Source organism: Anguilla anguilla, chromosome 17, assembly GCF_013347855.1.
Source record: "Anguilla anguilla isolate fAngAng1 chromosome 17, fAngAng1.pri, whole genome shotgun sequence".
Taxonomy (NCBI): Eukaryota; Metazoa; Chordata; class Actinopteri; order Anguilliformes; family Anguillidae; genus Anguilla; species Anguilla anguilla.
In genome coordinates, this window is record NC_049217.1 from 17,355,562 (window position 1) to 17,376,674 (window position 21,113).

The following is a 21,113-nucleotide window of genomic DNA, read 5'->3' on the forward strand; positions in this document are numbered from 1 at the left end:
TACGCACATACCCATGCTTGTTCATTCCAACAAAAGGGAGAACTAGAGCCTTGTTGTTTTACGACCTGAATTTGCGTCAAATATGGGTTCATTAAATACAGGTTCTCCAACTGATGTGCCAACAGATGTGCCTCATATGCACCTCAGTTTTGGCTCAATTAAAAAAAGTCAATTCTGTCCCCTTCTTTGTGCCCCACAGAGAGCTATGTGAGATCAGCCTTGTCCTGTGCACTTAAACTTGCTAATGTCAGACCTATTGCATGTAGGGCATGAGTCCAGGGCTGGAATGGAGATTATTTGTTGTGGTCATGCTTGTTAAACCGTATGATAAGTAGCATGTGTGGAGTATCACTCTCTAATTTTCTTCAGATGCTTGTAATAGATTTATCAGGTTTTGCACAGTATTTTTCATCAGGTAATACGTGTTGACTAAATAAAGATGCAGACCCTTAATAAAATTCCATTTTTATAGTGTTTAGACAAAGTTGATGGAAAGTTATGGGTGCTATACAATGCTTTAACCGATAATGTGTATAAAAGCAGAGTTGAAGAATCGACAGCTAATTTTCAATATGTCCTTCTGTTAATGGCCTAGGATGTGTTAAATATGTTTCATTCAATTACAATACTGTTTCTGTTCTTATATCATTGTTACTACTAAGCCTTGCGGCTTAGATTTTTAAAAAAATGTGTATTTAATTTAAGAAGTCACATGGTGAGTTGTCAAAGTTTACACAGATATATGCATTAAACTATTCAAAACCCATTGCAGAATAAATGACCTGTACTTAGCACAAATGTGGGCCAATTTGTGATGTATGCTTGTGAGTGCTGACAAGAATCCCTCATTTGATTGATTGAAAAGGAAATGTTGTGGAACGGAAACTTGCTGAGCTATACTGTTGCAGTGACCATATTATTTTATGTGCGTTAAACAAGCAAACATGTGAAGGCATGTTTTTCTTATTCTGTTCTAATCCCTTCCTCTGTAGTTGGAAAATTACATTATTTTAATACATTTACAGTCACAGATAAATTAAGCATTCCCTATCTCAAGCATGCCCTGCACATTCCAGTGTTGTTATTTTGCAAAATATTTTTGATGTTTCCGCAGTAATATTTTGATTTAAAATAACTCATGGAGGCTGTGATGTAGATTGATCTAGTACACAGGCAAACTTCGGTTGGAACTATCTTGACATCCTAGTCTCAATCACTTAACATTTAAGGAATTACTTTTTGGAAAGGGCGATGTATTTTATGACATACTATGGCCCATACAATAGGCATTTACTGGACTTTCTGATTTAGGCTTTTTCCATTTTACTTTTTTATGATTCATTTCCACTAACGGTCTAAATCATGGTACTCTTTATTGTGGGTTCAATGCAATGTGCAATGCACTGATTGGTTTCTGAAATCTTACCGATATTCAAAATAATACTGAAGGAAAGCGCAGTACCGGGACCGCAGACTCCCTCCCGCGATTGGCACAGCGGATAAGGCGAGTGGGTGGAGACGGCGGTCAGGGCTGGTCGGTGTAGGTTTCACCAGAGAGCACATGACTGCAATGGCTGCTGGTGTTCTCGCACGCAGCGGCAACCTCATTCCCTGAAAACCTTTAACGCAAGTCACAGAATTCAGCAGCCAGCGAGGAAGACGGGATAACCTCACGTGCATAGGAAAGAAGTTCGGCAAAAGAAGATCACCGAAAACAAACACCGGTTGATCTTCCACCAACCAAGAGACCGGTAGGAGGAGTCAACAGGTCTCAGGTATGCACTCTTTCCATTTTCTGCGACAAGCGTGACAGTGCGTTCGCCAGCTGCAGTTTTCCCTGGAAAACTGAAATGTTGAAATTACAGCTCGCACCGTTGTAAGAACAGTAATGTAATATGTCAGGACGTCAGATGCGCCGGGGCATGCTGCAGTTTACCTCTGCTATTGAACCATAGTGTAAGCACCAAACGGAGGAGCTGCGGGTTGCTGTTCTGATGTCGCAGCTACATAATAAATCCGTTTGATCTCATGCTTTCATCATGGATAAGTTAGTGTAACATTAGGCTGACAGCTAGCTTACTGATACTACTGATAAATCTCTGAAACGAAAATACTGTTTGCGCGAGACTCCGTCAAGCCGTCTTCCTTTACAATCTCACTCCTAGAAATAGCGAACTCGCTGCCAGATAGTTATTTGTGATTTTAATTTTGGTACAATCACGGTTGCATGGATTGCTAGTAATAACAGCTGGGTATCCAAATATTGGGATTTATAGTGTGTTTTAACGCATAAATAGAAACCACTACCTATAACACGTGTGTCTGGCTGCTAGCTACGTGTTACACGTTTGTCACAGCTTTTCTGGATAGGTCTGCTAAATAGATGACAGCTTTAATTGAATGGACAGCTAGCGAGCAACAGCTTACCCTCACGTCTCCGCTTTTGAGTAGTCGTTTATTATGTAAGCCATGCATAGACACATTAGTGTGATCTTGATTAGCCGATGACGGAGAAGCTGTCAGGACTGAAATGACAGTTTCCAATGTAATTCGCTTCAATGTAGCGCATTGGTAAATTCCTGGGGCAGGACGTCTCCTGGAAATTTATTTCTAAAAGCAGTTTTTACGCAATTATTTGCATTAATTTGAGTCGTTCTTATTTTACGTAAACATGAATATCTTTTGTCTGTGCCAGAGGTCCCTCTCTTGACACTGATCGTGGCTGCTACAGCGGGCACACTCTATTAGTCACCTCTAATTCAGTGACCCTGTAATATATATTTTTTTTAATCAATAAAATGCCTAAATTTAGCATTGACATATGCCATTGAGGCATTACATTTTTATACATTTTTGTTGCATTCTAAGAAATAACTTTGCTTTTCTTCAGCCATAGTTTTTACTCATGGAGAACTGATGAATGTTGTATCTAACCAGTAGCCTTCATCTAAATGTTTAACACCCCATTTATAAAAAAATACATTTTAGGTCAACTTCACAGCACATGACGACTAGTGTTAGACAATTTAGGTAGATGGAGCAATCATGTTTTCAGTATTGGAATCTTGGCATTGTAGTCTGCAAATACTTTGGAGTCAGGAGCTCCAAGAACTCATGTTAAAGCTCCAGCCTGTTAGTGTAACTGCTGTTATCCTTTGGTCCACCCATTCTACAGATTTATTTCTGAATTGTTACTGTTAACTGAATTTACCTTAATTCAGCAAGCTCCTAATTACCTCGCACTGTGTATGTTCAGTGACATCTGAACTGCATTGATGCAGGGAACTCCTGTGGTTAATGATATGTTATGAAACAACCAATCAGCTGAGACTGTCATAGAAAGAGTTTGCTATGCATAGGCCATTTTAAACATGAATGCTTGGTGTTTTTCTATTTCTGTAGCAATAACATCAAGTCTTGCATTAGAAGCTTTGCAGTCGTTTTTGTGTGAGAAATTCAGCATCACTGTGGACTTCCCCTCTCAGTCACCCTCTTCCTTAGAATGAGTCAGCCATCTGTGCCACATGGCCCGTCAGTCTAGCGGTCAGGTCTAGCGCAAAGGCGGCACGTTTCCTTTTTTTTTCGTCCGCACGATTGTTTCGCCCTCAAAGATTTTTCCCGCCCGCTTATCCCCGTGCCCTCGCCCCTCGCTGCTCGCCGCGCCTCAGAGAGAGCCGGTTAGCCGGGCTGGCGGTCTTGCCCGCCATCCGCGTGTCCGGTTGGGCCGGTTCGGCCGCTGCGTACGTCATTGCGTTCCTCGAGGAACGTTCCACTTAGCGTGATGAGAGGACGCAGGGAGAGGTGAAGCCCGGTACCCCGCCCGCCTCTCAGGTGAGGAGCGGCCTACTGTGCTCATTGAGTGGGTGAGACACGCAGTGTTTCTGAGCGCGCTCACTGGCGCGTGTGATTTAATCTGTGTCACTCTGATAGTGAGAAAGGTTACCTTTTCTGGATACTGGTGTGACACTTCTTCAGAGACAGGTGCCAGTCCAGTCCCTAGGCTATGGCGAGTTTCTGTGGAGACAATTAACGAAACCTAATTCTGGAGGCACCGGGACACAGCATGAAAGAGCGACTAGGGTTGAAATCAGATCCAAGTAAACATTTTGTAAAAAGTTTATTTTGTACAGCGCTTTTTACAGAAAATTGTCACAAAGACCTTTTTACCAAGCAGCAGAAAAAGAGCAAAAACCAAGCCTGAACCCCCAGATAACAAGCACATGAGGTTAAAAAAAGAAAAAAACTCCCCACTGGGGAGAAAAACCCTGAAATGTTGGTGAGTAAAAACTCCCCGATAAAAGGAAATATGGAGGAATTGGGAGGAACCCAGCTGTAGAGGGGGAGCCCATGCTCGGCTAGCCGGCTTACTAAAGAGTGCACTCATGTGGGTGGCCTAACCAGGGATTTGTGCACGCAGGCGAAGACTCAATTGATTTTTCTTAACCTCTCTGTCATTCAGAAATATGACCCTGGGTGTTCTTCGGAAGAAACGTGCGCTGGCCGGCGGCGCGTTGTGGCGAGGCCGCAGGCTTGTGACTGGCTGGCTTTGCGCCGCGGCGAGGCCTGGCGGCGTTCGCAGCGCCGTTTCCACGCCCTCACACCGAGCCACGAAACCCCCGGTGACTCACGCCTGCCGAAAGGCACTTTTCTTTTTCCCGTCTGAGCAGAGCCCTGTGCCTCGGCTTCGCAGAGGACGCGGTGTCCGCGGTGTCCACGGAAGCGAGACGCGTCATCGCGGATTTGAGCGTGAGAAAAGCGCGATACAAATGCCAGGCGGTATCTGGGCCGCGGCTTCATTTGCCAGCCTGCATCTCCTTCCCCTTGAGCTTTTAGGACTGGGGCTTTGTCCTCTCCACCTCTCATCCTTACCAGGAGGAACTGACCATCGCAAGCTCAAGGGGGAATGCATTTTCTGCTGCGCAACCCTTAGCTATCTGTAGCTGAAAAAGATGCAGTCAAATATTGAAATGCCATATTTTTTTAACGCATTTTGAAACACCTGTATTAGCACTAGTCAGTGCAGCGTGTGATTAGTGTGAACGCCAGAATAATGGCTGTTGCGTGTGCTTGCATGTGTTACACGCGTGTTACGTGTGCATCCTTGCCTCCTCTCATGACCCAGCGCTGGGTTCTTGCTCGCGGTTTTGGGAACCGCTGCTCCGAACTCCCGGCCAGCGGAGGATGGGCTTGCCCTCCACAGCCAGGTTCCTCCCAAACCTTCATCTCCCATCCCATCTCCCATCATCCACATGGGGAGTTTTTTTTGCTGACCACCGTTTGAGTGTTTTTCTTCCCTAAGAAGAGTTGTTGTTTTTTTTGTTACCAAAATTGCTTGCTTTTTCGGGGTTCAAGCCCAGCAACTTTCCTTTCTCTTTCCTCTGCAAAGGGTTCTTTCCGACAGTGCCTGGGCAAAATAAAAAAATAAAAATAAAATGCTGTACAAATACAGCTGAATTGAGCTGAACTGATGAAATGCAATGAAGGGTGGCTTTTTTTTCTTCGTTTTTTTTGCAATCCGCAGTGGAGTAGAAAAATTATTTCTGTTCCATAAAATACGAGAGTGACTCAAGATCTCCTGGCACCGTATCTGTATCTTTTATTTCTCAAGGCCTGACATTTGATTTTGCTGCCTGCTGAGGCGGGATTCGGTCAGATCGAACGGACGAGCTGGACTCTGTGGCCGCGCCCCCTGGTGCGTGAGCGCATTGTCCGAGCTCAGCCTGACGTGACCTGGGACATTTAAGCCCGCGGACCTGTGGGCTCTCCTGTCTGGCGCTGACCTTTCGTGCTCCGACGGGAGCCGTTTGCTGTGCGGTAGGTGCTCCGCTACGGCAGTCGCTGCTCGTTTGCGCTTTGCGGTTTCCGCAGCGTGCTAATGCTAACTGGGCCGCGTGGCTGACTGCTCTTTCATTGCGGTTTCCGCAGCGTGCTAATGCTAACTGGGCCGCGTAGCTGACTGCTCTTTCATTGCGGTTTCCGCAGCGTGCTAAGGCTAACTGGGCCGCGGGGCTGGCTGCTCTTTCATTGCGGTTTGTTTGGCGCCGTCAGACGTGTTCGAGCAAAACGGGAGGATGTGAGGAAGTTTTTTTTTTTCGGGTTGAATCTCATTACATCACATCCTCCGCACCTCGATTCGAAAAATGTCCGCGCCTGCCCTCATCTGACCTAGTCCGAGTTGAGTTATTCGCTTGATTGGTTGTGTGGGTGGCCTGTTGACAGAAGAGGGTTCTGGGAACAGGTCCGTGAAGCCTAAGCCGCTCGCTCGCAGTGTTGCTCCTCCTCCTGTGCGGCAGTCGCAGGCTCGATAGGTGCCCGACAACTTCAGGTCAAACCGCAGGATGTGAGCTACAAAGCGTTCTCGACAAGTGAACCCTTCTGCCGCCTACGTCTGCCAGACGCACCAGCTGTGTGGTTTTCGAACAAGAAGCAAAGGTCGTAAAACCACGGTTCATGCGAAGAAATACTACTCGACGGTGTTTTTGAAGGCGGGTTGTCATGTCGGCTGACTGACGATATGCTCTGTTCTCTTTGAGGCGATAGGGGTTTTAATACAAGCCCTTAAACCAAGCATTTTCAGTGAAGGTAATTACACTGTGTAAAGTTGGCACAGGTGTGGTCAAGATTCAAAAGCACTTTATGACAAAGCAAAGCCAAAGGGAAGCACTTCTCCCAGTAAGTCCTAATACACTTGTTAACTGGTGGATTACTGTATCTTTCTGTATATTTATTTATCCATTCACCCATTGCTAATCGATTGTACACTGTAGATTACTGGAGTATACAATAACATTCACAAGACAAATCACTGGAAAAAGGCCAGACATTGTAGGACTAGTGAAAAAGCCACAGCTGACTCATTGTAAAAAATGAGCATTGAATTTAGTTGTTTCCCCCCCATTGTTCAGTGTGAGCAGGAATAGTAGTTTCCACTGTTCATCTGGCAAAGTCTCAGTCTTGTGTCAAGTGCTGCTTTCCTGAGTCCCAAGAACTGAGCTGCTTGTCCCCATTGACCTCCAGGCTACTGCCCCCTGCTGGACTCTATGAGAAGCAAAGTTAGCCTAAGTCTCAATTTTTAGGGGTCCAAGGAAGCACTGAAGCTGCTGGAACCCTATTGGGCTTGTTTTGATTGTTATTATTATTATTATTATTATTACTCTTTATTTTTGTGCCATCAAAGTGTGTTAATCTCAGAAGCTGTCAGGCGTGGAGATGCCAAATTTTGGTAGATAACTTCCAAATGTCACCCTACTCATCAAAACCCATCCACATTGACCACATGGTGGCGCGACAACAAGGTGTTTCATATTTTGGCCTGTATCTCACGAACCGCAAGGCCTAGAAACTTACAGTCCGGCTTGCGGCTGTGCTTGTTTCTGTTTTTCTTGTTTCCTTTTTGCACGGCTCTGTGTTGGGTGGCTGTGTTAAATAATTTCGCCTTTAGTTGTCAGAGTGCAAGGCAAGCCCGACTTTTCCTCACGGAGCGCAATTATGTCAGCGCTGTGGAAGAGCAGAGTTTGATTTAAGTCTTAAAGTTGCAGGCAGGCAACCCCTTTCCACCAACACACAGACTGGAATGCAGGTCTTTCCTGGGGTCAGGTGGTGTCACCCCAGTGTCGGGGGGGTGGAGGGGGGAGGGGGGGGCGTGAGGTGGGGAGCAATAGCAGAATGCCGGCATGGGTGGTGGGTGGGCACTTCCAGTAACCACTACCGAATGACAAATAGCCTAAATTATGTATCACTATTGTGGCTTCCCACGCTGACTATAGCTGTAATTATTTTATATTAGTGCCATGGCTATATTCAACACTCCCCACTAACAGACAATGATGTGATTCCGGGGGGGGGGGTGGGGTGGGGGGGTGGGGGGCTGTGGGCGGTGCAGTGTAAATAGGTGGATGTCAGCTAGAAGAATAAGATGGCGGCAGTGTCTAAAATCGGATACATTCCGTCATTTTATACCCAGTGAACAAGGAGAGTGAACAAAAACGTTCTTGGTTTTAATTTCAGAAATGAAAATTTCCAAGCAGGTAGTTATTTGTTGGCACCGTAATTATTTTATTAAGGTGTTTGCCTGCCCTTTCTTCTGTGCTATTGTATGCTTACAAAGTGCCGTAAAATGGTAATAAGAGCATAATAGTTTTTTTCATTGGATTTGACAATGTTCCAAAAGATGCCTGCTAGAGAATGTATTAAAATTCATAAGGTAAACCCTGTATTTATTTTAATTTCCTTTGCTCACTCCACTGCGGGAGACGGCCACGTTTGATGCCGTAACCTTGGCACACAGCGCTATCCTCAGATTTATGAATGAACAGGCTTCATCTTGTCGAAGTCTCGGAGTATTAAATGTGCCAGGGCCCTTCCTCGCGGTAATTAAGCCTGATAACGTTTTCAATGAAAAGGGCCCTTGTTTGGGAAGAATTCCCCCCTCCCTATGGAACGGCAGTATGGAATGGCACCCCCGCACCCATCCGGGCGCTGTGGCGGGGAGTCGGCGGCGTTCCCGGGGGCGATATAGCGTCTCGTTTCCCCGATATCCGCGGCACGGGGGCGCGCGGGGTCCCTCCCCTGCCAGCCGCGCTAATGCTATCTCCCGCGCGCGAGGGAGCGACCCCTAATCGCGGCTGGCCAGTCGCCTCGGAAACGTGCGAATAAATAATGGCTGTGTATATATTTATTTTCCCGAGGCAGCTATCAGCAGGGGGACGGCAGCCTCGGCTTCGGATCGCTCCCTCAACCCCCCCCCCCCCCCGCTTCACCCCCCAGCACCGCACCGCACCGCACCCCGCGCTCCCCCCCCCCCCACTCCCCGTGCTCCCCCCTCACCCCCCTTAATGAATGCCTTCCATTCTGCCTCCCTTCATTTTCCCGGGGACAGTGCCATTACGTTTGACAGATGATACGCTCCTCCTTTGAAACGGTGATCTTAAGCACATTGTCATTGAAAATCTGATTCACGTAGCTTCCTCCTCTCTCTGCTTCTCTCTGTCTCTCTCTCTCTCTCGCTCCCTCTCTCTGCTTCTCTCTCTGTCTCTCTCTCTCTCTCTCGCTCCCTCTCTCCCTCGCTCCCTCTCGCTCTCTCTCTCTCTACCCCAGTGCCCAGGGATACATCGTTAATGTTCCCGTGTGAATGGGGCTGCTAGGCTTCTGGGTTAACCCTTGCCTGCCATCCAGCCCATCAGCAACCCCCACCTCATCCCCCCCCCCCCCCCACCCCCCACCCCCCGGCCCCCCTTAGCGAAGGGCCCGCCGGCAAACTGCTCCTTCCACAAGAACAAACATTTTAACTGAGCCCTTGCTTTTTAAATGGGGCCATCATTCTTTGCTTTAATTGTGTTCTGCTTGTCTCTGGCCCAAGAAAAGATTCTCTGCGTGACGGATGATGGCCGCACAGGGACCTGCGCGCAGTCTGCTGCAGTGGGGGAGCGCTGGGGTTCAAGTACTACATTTCTGGACTGTGTCACATGTGGAAGTTCTCTTTTCTGTCGGAGGGAGGAGGGGGGGAGAGGAGTGATCAGAGAGTGTGGTCTTCTGCAGGGGGCTGTGTTTGCCTGCCGGTCGCGCATCTGATCAGCTCACGGGCGGGATTACGGCCTGCAGAGATAATGCTCTCCCGACATCTTCCTCATCTTCGTCGTCGCGCTCTCGCCAGCCAGGCCCCCCGTTGTGAGAAGCCGCCGCCGCTGCTGCCGCCGCCGCCGCCGTTACCACTAGCTCTGGATGCTGAGCCGCGTGCGGTCGCGCCTTAGGAGGCTGGTCTGAGACAAAACGACCCCAAAACCTGCATGCGCCCCCCCCACCTCCTCCAATCCAGCTCTGTCCCGAGGCAGGAAGTCGCCCGGTCCGTTTCCTGTCAGCTGGGATTCCTTTGTGCCGAAGCGTTTCCCAGCGCGGCAGGCGGGGCCTTTATGAGTTTAATATCCAGTTACATTAACGCCGTGTGCTTTATATGCTCTTGGACAGCTCTGCTGCACCAGTCGACATATGGCTGCCATTAATACTCAATTATGTGCTTTCCATTTGCTTTGCTAGCTGCGTAATATAGATGTAAGTGCAGTATCTCTGACTGCAGCTGCCTGTCTGCCAGCTCAGGAACGCGCGATGATGCCGCCTGAGGCGTGTCAGGCCGAGGGGAAACCGGACGCCTCGTATCAAGACCAGGCCATCTCCCAGCATTCATTTCACCTCCTGCCTTATATGGCGTCTTAAACGGTGTCCGCAGTCAACTGGCTTACACTCTTACGTGTCTGAAATCGACGCCCGCCTTGTCCTCGGCCTTTTAATATGGGACACCGGGAGAGAGAGAGAGAGAGGGGGACAAGAGAGAAGAGGGATAGAGAGGAGGGAGAGATACAAGAGGTATAGAGAGGATGGAGAGAGAGAAGAGAAATAGAGAGGAGGGATAGAGAAGAGAGAGAGAGGGAGTGAAGTGAGAGAGAGAGAGAAAAGAGGGATAGAAAAGAGGGATAGAGAGGAGGGATAGAGAGGAGGGGGATAGAGAGAGGGATAGAGATAGAGAGGAGGGAGAGAGAGGAGGGAGGGAGGGAGAGAGGGAGAGAGAGAGAGAGAGGAGAGGGATAGAGAGGAGCAAGTGAGAGAGAGAGAGAGAGAGAGGTGCTGATAAATGCTAAAGGTGGTTATTCAGTGGAACCGCGAAGCTAAATGGCGCTGAGCTGAGACCGGTGCGGCGCAGTAAATTAAACGAGCAGCCTCCTCCGGCTCGCCGCGGCCCGGCGGAGCTCCCCGCGAGCCGCCATCGTTATTTATGTCCGCGGCGTCGGCTGCTCCTGGTTAAATAGGCCCACAGTCCATTGACTGAGGGCGAGGGTGGCGGTGTGTGAGTGTGTGAGTGTGTGTGTGTGGGGGGGAGGGGGGGTTATTGCGGACGCGGGAGTAGATGGGCCTTGTTTCCATTCCCTGGAAATGGCTTTTTCATGGAAATGAACGAGAGAGCGGCGCAATCCAATCTCTCGTCCTCCGGCGCGGGAGAAAAAAAACAAATAAACGGCCATTCCTTTGCCACTTCCTGACAGCCAAACATCGCCCCGCTCGTGTTGGGTCCCCGCCTGTGCGCGAGGTTTCTGTTCCGGACCTTTCCGTTCCCTCGTTGCCCGCACGCTGACGCGGCGTACAGCGCGCGCTCGTAGCTACGCGGCTAAACTGGCTCACCGGCCCACTGGCTCACCGGCCCTACGTAATTAATCACTGCGGTCCTGGGGCTGGACGGGCCATTGAGAGCCAGACTGGACCGGCGGTAGCCTGACGCAGTCAGTGTGCAGTTTCGTTTTGAGAGGGTCTCCTCCCTTAAGGCACGGGCTGTGTGACTCTGTGGAGGCCTCTGGGAGGATCCCAGTCCTGCGTCTGTCTGCGGGAAGAGCAGTGAGCGCTCGGCTTTCTTAATCACATATTCACAGTCCGCCTTGATTGATTCAAACCCCGTGACCCAGGACGGGCGCGGTGCCAGGGAGCCACAGTGATGGATATCTGTTAGAGAGAGAGGAGAGAGAGGGAGATAAAATGGGAGAGGGAGAATGAGTGAGTGAGAGAGAGAGAGAGAGAGAGAGAGAAAGAGAGAGAGAGAGAGAGAGACCATCCATGGTTCAGACATGGTTTCAGTGTCAGCTTTGGGACTGTGCGCATGTGTGTGCGTGTGCGTGTGCGTGTGCGTGTGTGTGTGTGTGTGTGTGTGTGTGTGTGTCTGTGTCTGTCTGTATGGTGGGGAGTGATTCTCTGCTGAGGTTTGTCATTTTTACTGCTCATCATATCTACTCCCCTAATCACAGTGTCCTCTTTTTCACCCATGATCCACTTAAGAGAGCCCCGCCCATAGCCATCACACGCGCTCATTCACAGGGAGAGACTGCTGTGCCGTATGCGGTGACTGATACGGCTTCCAGTAAAGCGGCCAAGGAAGAGCCCAATCAGACGGAACAGGCTCTCGCCGCAAATGGACACTACGGTCGTGCTCGCGTAAAAAAAAGGAGGAGAGGCTGAAAGAAAGGCCCTGGTGTTCGAGCGAACGGAATCGCCGCCGCCGGTCGACCGCGCTGGCTCGACCGCGCCGGCTCGACCGCGCCGGCTCTAACGGTTCAGACCGCGGCGTCCGGGCGCTCTTTTCCCCTCCGTTTTCTGTTCAGCCCGCTCGCCGGAGTCCAGACCGACTGCGTTAAAGTTTAATTCCCCCAAAAATGCTCCATCCCTTCCCGGCAAAGAAAAGACACGGAATGAATAAAGGGGGACGTTGGGAGGCCTTGTGAATTCCAGGGCCGTAATCTTAAAAAAAAAAAAAAAAGATTTTAAGGATTTTCAGTAACAACCCAGGACCACTCATCAGTGTCTACACTCATATCCGTGCTTCTGATGTGGCTTCTTTATGGGGGAGAAAGAAAAGCACAAATGAGAAATAGCTCTGCGAGCTAAAAAAACCCCCCCTGCAGTATTGATTCAACGAGGGATTCATCAGCTTGCTTTCTTTCTGCTGTGCGAGAAGAGCAGATGGTTGTCACTGGCAGTTACGCAGCACATTTGGGTCTGGATATCTGGGTTTCTGGTGAGCTCAGGCTGTTGTTACGGATGTTACGGAGTGATGAGTTACGGAATGACGTGTTACGGAATGACGTGTTACGGAATCACGTGTTGCGGAATTACGTGTTGCATTACCGAAGCTTATGCTGGGTCCTGGAGTCAATGAAAATGATCTGCAGATGTTAAGGTGCTGAAGCAGGAAGGCCACATTTAAGAAGTAGGTCTAAGTAGAGGGGTCCTGACACTATAAGCAACATAAGAGGCAGCTTAGGCCTCCTTAAAGGCTTGGGCCTGAGATCACTAGTTCACTGGAAGACCACGTTTAGGGAGTCGCATCAGTACAACGGGGAGTCCGATGCTTTTTTACTAATATAATGTATGAACTATTTGCAAAGGGTTTCATATTTCTGCTTCATTACAGTTCAGAGGCTTATTCTAGGGTCCGATAAGCACCCGTCGCTAGAGATACAGACGAAGAGCCCAAGTCAACAGCGGCCCGGTGGCAGGGGATGTAGTCCCGTCTGTGATTTATGGCTGCGGTTGGCTTGGACCTTGAAATTTCACCGCTCGCCGGCTGAAATTTCCACGGGGACCCTGTCTCCTTCATGGAGAGCGCGCTGCTTGTTTCTGAATCTGCGTCTGGAGAATAGTGCCGTCGGGTTGCTTGCTCAGCACACGGGCCTATCTTTCAAATGTCCATTCATTGCAATGCCTCTGTAATGAATCACTTAATAACCCCCGATTTGCAACCGCCCCTGACACAAACAGCCCAGAAACCATGGCAACCAGGGACAATTTGGACAGAATCGATGTTAACAAACTGGGCCCCAGAAAAAATTGTTGTTATTTTTTTTTTTCAATTCTCCCAATCATGTGACAAGAGGGAGACGTATGCACATAGCATCTTTTAAATCTCTCGTCTGAAATTGAACTTCCCTCCGAACGTAAATGCGGACCCAAACAAAAGACGGGAAATCCTAAAATAAGGTAATCATGCATTGCTTAGAATAGCTCAGCACAGCCCTCGCAGGTGAAGTGGTTGTTCCTCACTTGAAGTCGTATAAATGAGATTAAGTTCCTCTATTGTCCTTGAATGAGGACAGCACAGTTCCATACTGCACACATTACCCGTTGCGGTAATGATGCGACTGCACGGCACAATTTAGAGTGAACCTGCGATGCCGTGAAATAGCTCAGCGCTCAGCGTCGCATCTTTTAAAACGCAAAGCCATTTTAATCTTTTCATTGAGATGATTCACATGTTACCTCTCACCCCTTGGGAGTGTGGTGGGGAAATGCACATATTTCAAATGAAAGCTTGATTACTCATCACAGAACTGCTAAAGACTGATTTATTAGTCTCTTTATGAGGAACCTCTTGATTCCTTGGCATGCTGATTTAGCAATGCATTCCAACTTATTTTTGTTTTAGATTTAGAGTTACTTTTTAGAAAAGTATAATATGGTTATTTAAATGATTCAAATCTGAAAATATTTTGTACGTCATTATTAAATAATTGCTGTTATTTTCAAGATGTTATCTGCTATAATGTTTTCTTCCTCCTTAAAGACCTTGGCTTGTTGCTGATACACTTTGAATTTGCTCAGAGACACTACAGAGGCCCCTTGTTGTCTCTCTGAAATGAAACTTTATGAAGATGAATTATGTTGTGGCACCATGGCTGCTGTCACGGAGCCACTGGAGCTTCTGCGCTGCTGGTTTGGGAATGCCCCACATCCACACATTTCTGCAAGCGTGCTTTCCATAATCTCAGATATATTTTTCTGAGATAGATTTGATTCTGAGCTCTTTTCGAGCCGTTTGTTCTTTATTGCTGTCTCATCGGATCTATCACCGATTAAGCAATGCCATCGTTCCTCTTTCTCGTCATGCCCTTGTCATGGGGATAGCCTCACATTCCTATATATGATATTTTGTATCTCGCTTGCGTATCCGTGCGTGATCACGTTTGAGTTTAGTACGTTATAAGATATAACTCACAAAAAAGCCTCATGTCATTGTAGAGTTTCCAAACAGATTAACAGAAGCACACCAAGAATGTGCTCGCTAATGCACACACACACAAACACACACACACACACACACACACACACACGTTTGTATTGCTATACTTGTGAGGACTTCCCATTGACTTACATTCATTCCGTAACCTCTAACCCTAACCCTAACCCTAACCACTACATGCCTAACCTTAACCTTAACCTTAACCTAAGTCTAACCCTAACCCTAACCCTAAGTCCTAACCTTAAAACAGACTCTTGTACTTGTGGGGACCAGCAACCTTGTGTAGTTTTCCTCATCTTTCTATCCTTGTGGGGACATTTGGTTCTCACAAAGAAAGTAAAACATGCCCACACACACACACACACACACACACAGATACACACACACACACACACACACACACACACACACGCATAATGAGTAGAACAGCTTGTGCTGCTAAGCCGTGGTTGGAGGGCGCGGTAGGGTCCCGCGGTCTGTCCGCTGTCGGGCCGTGGCCACCCGCCCTGCTGGGCCATGCACAGTTGGCTCTGCCGTCGTCCCGGGACGGGAGGGCTTCAGACGGGCGGGGTGACAGCGTGGCATCGCACATCGGGGCCCCCCCGCCGGTCCATCGGGTGCACGCAGGTGCGTCTGTCCAGCTGCGCATGAGGCATCTTCCGACCCGTCTGCGTGAGCCCGTCTGCATCTGCGTCAGTCCGTCTGCGCGGGCCCGTCTGCGCGGGCCCGTCTGCGTGAGCCCGTCTGCGCGGGCCCGGCTGCGGCGGGCTGGTGTCCCGTGCTTCGAAGGGGAGCGCACTACTTGTGTCTACTCTCTCCCGAATCGACCGCGGAGGTTGCGACGAGCGCGTCTGGGAATTTCAAAACTGGGCGGAAAAATGGAGGACAGGCATTAAAAAAGGAGTAAAATGAGGGGAAAACATGAAAACCTGGGGCACTACAGCTGATTACACGGATTCTGAAAAAGCCCGCTGTGCGTCTGTGCTGAAAGAGCAGTGCTTTCCCATGCACATGTTGCATGTGTTGCGCTCGTTGCAGCTGCAGCCGCAAATTGCGTTTCTCTTGCTTGGCATTGCACGTCTTCCTTGTGCGCTCGGGAGGGGTGTTTGCTCGCGGTCAGTGTGCGTTCCTGCGCCCCAGCGTTTTCCTCTGCTCGTGAGCTGAGAGTCAGACCGTGCTCCTGCGGTTTCGTGTGTCACAGCAGGGGAGCTGGGTGTCTGCTGGTCCGTAAATACTGCGCGCTCAGACTCAGATGCATGAATATTTTATGAGGACCGTAAACCTGAAAGGACCTCAGATTGTATCGTTTTATGCGGCGCATTAAAGTGTATGCCGGGAGTGTTTATGGCCGCTTTGGCATTTGCCCTCAAAGACGGTAACGGCGACAAAAATGTTCCCGTTCGTGATTTGTACATCATAAACGACGCGCATTAAAAGGCAGGCCCGCAGCGCTGTCTCTGAAATCACATGACCGCGCCTGGGAAAACGACCGGCAGGCGGAGAGCGTGGTGCAGGGATAGAGCGACCGATCACCGCGTTCGCCTAAACACGCGTGGGGTGTGCCTGCCTGTCACCGGTTGAGGACATTCATTGCGGTGGGATATTTAATATAATGTTGCATGAGAAGAAATGTAAGCGGAGATCTTGCTGCTGTGCGTTCCCAAGGTCATGTGCAGCATCTGTTCACCATGAGCTGGCCACTTCTTCTCAGATCACCCCTAGATCTTAAAAATGTAAATGTGTTGGAATGTGTGCTTTTCTTTGGCTAGCTTTCACTTCAGATGATTCCGGGCTGTTCTTTCCAGCAATCCCACCCGTAAACATACATACTGTGTGTATTGCTATATAAACCCACTGCAGCTCTTTGCTGTCTAGTTCCAGCGAGACAAGTTCAAGGTTACAGCATGGGGTGGCAATTTGTATGTGCTCTCACATATCGAATGACGCAAAACGCACTCCCTCAATACAGATGCTGGCATTGGTGTCCTTCTAATTACGCTCATATATCTTTTATCTGATTGCCCTCCTAAATGTAATTTAAAGAGATACAAGACAATCTGCTTTAACCACTGTCGCAAAGTGCTGAGTTTGTTATTGTGATAGGAAGGTTATTTAAACATTTGATGTGATCCAGACCATAGCCGTTAAAAATGGCCAGCAGCAATATTTCAATGCTGAAGTGCTTAACACTGATGTGCCATGTTTTTCCATACAACCATTCCAGCCCACTTCTATTTTACTTACACGAGACATCTGGTTGCCTTAATTTGAACTCCATTGAAGTTTACACTCTGGGAAATTGTTCTACCGCTAGTGTCACTCTTAAAAAGATTTTGAGTAAACCCACAATATGTGTATTCTGTATGGTGAGTGTTTGTTCTTTCTATTCATAACTTAATACTTTCTCTGTTAACAATTTCAAAGTGGTTGACTTTTTGCAAATTCCAGAAATAAGCACAAAGGGTGGTTGGATGTGAATATTAAACCCTGGAAAATGTTTCTGTTGGACATTTATAATTAACCTTGTCTGTTTGTTCCATGCTGCGGTACGGTTTCTAGGAGTTTCATTTTCACATGCTTAATCACAACTGTAATCATTATTATATTCATGAAATCATTTTAATAATTGTTATTTATGTAATGCAGTACTTTTTATACCAAACATGTTATACAAATTGAATTTTTGTGTGTATATATTAATATAAAATTGCAGACCATTTAATGCCTTACATTAAGTGTGGAAAAAAAACCCTCATTATGCAAGAGTCAGCTGCTGTATAAACTGTGAACTGTACATGCTGTAATAATGGTACAGTGACGAATGGGACTCTTTAAAAGAAAACCTCTTTTGCTCTATAATCTCCACATACTGCTGGAATGGCAGGACTCTTAGCAAACCGTGTGCTGGCCTGCACAGGTTATCCTGCAGTCTTCAGCTGTCTCTGTCTGCCTGCGCCAGTACTGCAGCGTGCTCATTCCACAGAGTGAGCTTGCTGCATTCTACCATTTCTCCTCTACTTTTAAACAAAAGTACTTCTCCCCGCATTGGACCTTGGGCAGATTTAAGGACTCTGTTCTCTTTTTGTTATGCACACCAGTTGCTTTTCCTCCACGTTTCTTGTCGTTCGTCTACTAGCTGAAAGCGATGCGTCTCCCAGTCCTCTCCTCCCCGCCTGCTTTGTGGAGGTTTGGTTTTGATTTAAATGCTTCTGATTTCATTTTTCTCCCTCTTTGTTGGGGTTTCTTTTTTTTTTTTTTTTTTGGGTGACCGCCTGATCTCTGGTGTTTCTTCTGCTTGCCTTTGGGCTCTTTCCAAGGCAGTATGTTTATGGGAAAATGGGGCGTACTGAAAGCAGGGTCCATTTTGTGAATTCTGCGGAGGAGGAAGAGGATGCGGGAGGAATAGAGCGAGAGGATGATGGGATGGAGGAGGACGAGGAGTGGAGCAGTTGAAGATCAGCTTGTTTTAAGTCAGTGTAGTGAATGTAATGTTTGGCTGTGCTAAAGTCAACATCGTGAGTAAAAGCATCTCAAGGGCACAGAAAATAGGCAGCAGTAGACAATCAGAGAGGGAAAAAGCCATGTTGCAGATCTGATGAGGTCATGTAGAAGTGTATTAAATATAAATGTGAAGTATGGAAATACTACAGAATACGCTTGATCTAATCCAATAGTATAATGGAGGGTTTCTTGTTGTCTGTTCAGTAATGCAGTGTACAAACTTCTAAGCCTTAAACCTCTTCTGAATAACTCTATGGTTTGCTTTGTGCACAAGCTGCATTGATATCTTGTTTAACAATGTATGTACAGCCTTTAAAAGCAACAGAACCATCCCTGTCTTGTTCAAACAATATTCCTCAGTAGTACAAACTGCTTGATATTCTACCAGCAAAAAAATATATAGAGGCCTATTTCTTGGTCTGTGAGACTAAACTTGTGGGTTTTTATGTCGCTGGTGATGAAATCGGCAAATATGCAAATCTATGACCTCAGCGAGGAAGGACGACAGTCCAGGTAGTATTTTTGTGATGTTCCCTCCCTCACCCCTGTAATCCAGCTGAGTCACTCCATGGAGCCGTCACAATCCTCCCCAATCTGCGTGCCTCTCTTCCACACAGACTCCCAAATCAGCCGCCACCCCCCACCCCCCACAACCCCCCGCCCCACCTTTGTTGTGTCCAAACACAAAGTCCTACTTCATGAAGAATACCACTAAATCAGGGCTTGACAAATCCATGACTGCCCCCCCCCCCATCCTTACATTGGGGTTTGGGGATTAAGTTCTAATTATAGTGTCACTATCTTTACTGCCACTTTGAGGAATTAGTTCCAGTTAGCAGAAAGTGTGAAGGAAATTGAACAGGCGTTGGATGGTGGTGGGGGGGGCGGGGGGGGGGGGGCGGTAGGTAGAACAGGGGGAGGGAGGGGCTTTCTCAAAGTAGAACCAAGCAAGTGTAAAGTAGCGAGAAATATCCAGGAACTTCTTTTTACTCCTACAAAAGCAGTCTTTGAGGCATTTCTCGCTGCTTTATAGATTCAAAAAATAAATAAAAATAGAAAAGTTTGGAAGCCCCCAGTTGCTTTAAGTTTTTATTTCTTTTTTTTCTTTTTTGAAACTTTTACACAGTGTGTAAAATATTTTCAGAGGACTGAAGGTTTCTCTCCGAGTTTGAGATTTAAGAGTGAGCGGCGTTGGATCCTGGATTATGTGCTGCGGTGGGGCGGGCGGTAAACAGACTGCTGCGTTTTTTTAACGCTGCGTTCTCTCGCTTCCTCCTGACAGCGCGGCTTTGACTGATGAAACGCAAATCTTTCCGTCTCGTTCGACGCCAGAATACAAAGCAGAGCTCTCAAACAATGGGCCTACGTACTTTTCCAGACACGTCTTCGGTGTACGTGGAGGCGCCTAGTACCTGCATCGGGCATTTCATAAAATGATGACAGTTTTTTTTTCTTCTTTTTCACTGGGATTTTAAAAAGTTATCAGGACGATCATCCTACTTTTCTTTATTTTGAGATGGTGTCACCAGACAGCCAGAGGGGTTGCCAAAGTGTGATAGGACTGTGGGATGTTCTGCCAAATAAAAGCCCTCCCTCCTTTGCAGAGCTATGGCCAATTGCGCCTCCCCTGAAGACCCCCGATCACAGTGTTGTGATTGAGACGGTTCAGATTCAACATGGGCCGCAGGAGTCAGAACTGCACGAGCGCCGCCGCAGAACGCCCTGCTTGGGAGCTGATATATTCATTATCAAACTTGTGTTGATGAATTGGCTGCATTTCTTTTCGTTGGCCGCAGTGTGCATTCCAGATAACCTGGATCCAGCAAGACTTCCGCCTCGGTCAAACCTGGCCGTCGACAGCGCGGGTCGTATTGTCCCGGTTTCAGGCGAGGGAGATTAAATTCATTTGGCCGTCAGCGTAATTGATATGGAGTGGGGCGGCGGGGGTGGGGGGACTGGAGTCAGTGGAGGGTAGGCGTGGAGCGTCGTCTAGCAACGCGCCAGACGGAGGAATGTGCGCTGTGTGTGTAGCCGTACGACAGGTGGCTGAGAGCAGCTAATTGATAAATGTGGTCTGTGATATATGACCACCCCCCCCCCACACACACCCCCTGAAATAAAAAAGCCCAGTTGCCTGCGTTGCCTTAAATCATTTCCAACCGAGCTAACAAAACCAAAGCAGTTCCGCAGCTTCGCATGACAATGACTAAGCCAGAGAAATGTGGAAGGGGTCACTGTGTTGGACTCTACACTCCTAAATATGGACTTGAGAAAGAGCAGTCCTAGTTCTTCAGAGATTTGGGGAAATCTCCACTCCAGTCTGTTGCAAACTGGTGACTTGCGCAGCACTGGTGTCGTGTGAAAGCATTGTACTGATATTTTCTGCCTTTTCTTTGCACACTGATGAATCTGGTTCAAAACCCATGTGGCTGAACCATTACGCTATCCCAGCTTGCACTATGTTCTCACAACTTTGCTGGAATGTTTTGTCAATGTTATAACATGGCCGCTGCATTTCAGCAACATTGTGAAAACCTTTCCTGTTAGCTGGGATGTTGATTATGGAAATATTTCATACTGTATTTGTATTTTATTATTTGTGTCCATAGCCTCACTTCTAGGTTTTAATTTTGACTGATGTGCTCGTACACACAAATCAACATTAGAAAAACAGACTGTGAAAGGAATTGCATCCAACTGAATTATTCTTATAAGTCAATAATACAGTAATCCAGTCATTACCAGTGTGTATGTAAATGCTGCAGACTTTGCCCGAAGTGAACCACCATACGGAACAGTACTATTTTAAAAAGCAGTGACACAATTCGAGTCTAGCTAAAGCCCTGTGGTGTTGCTCTCAGCAGAATTTTACATTTATTATTTTTTTGGGTTTGACAACTCATGCAGTCAATTAAAAGAGTTTTTGACACATTCATATGCCAACTCACGTCTGAGCTATGCTACTGGTGCACTATATGAACGTATAACAGACCCTCTGCTTTGTTGTTGTATGTTAATGTGGAACTTCAGTGCAGAGATACTGTATTTGAATGTGGAACAC

The 21,113-nt window shown here is 47.6% G+C and overlaps 1 protein-coding gene across 1 annotated transcript in view; it reads left to right on the forward strand.

The window, feature by feature from the left end:
- Positions 1–1,519: 1,519 nt before the first annotated feature.
- Positions 1,520–21,113, forward strand: part of LOC118216695 (retinoic acid receptor alpha) — a 151,304-nt gene continuing 131,710 nt past the window's right edge. Inside the window, exon 1 of the mRNA XM_035398098.1 lies at positions 1,520–1,775. The gene's annotated coding sequence lies outside the window, so the exon portion shown is untranslated. The remainder of the gene's footprint in view (positions 1,776–21,113) is intronic.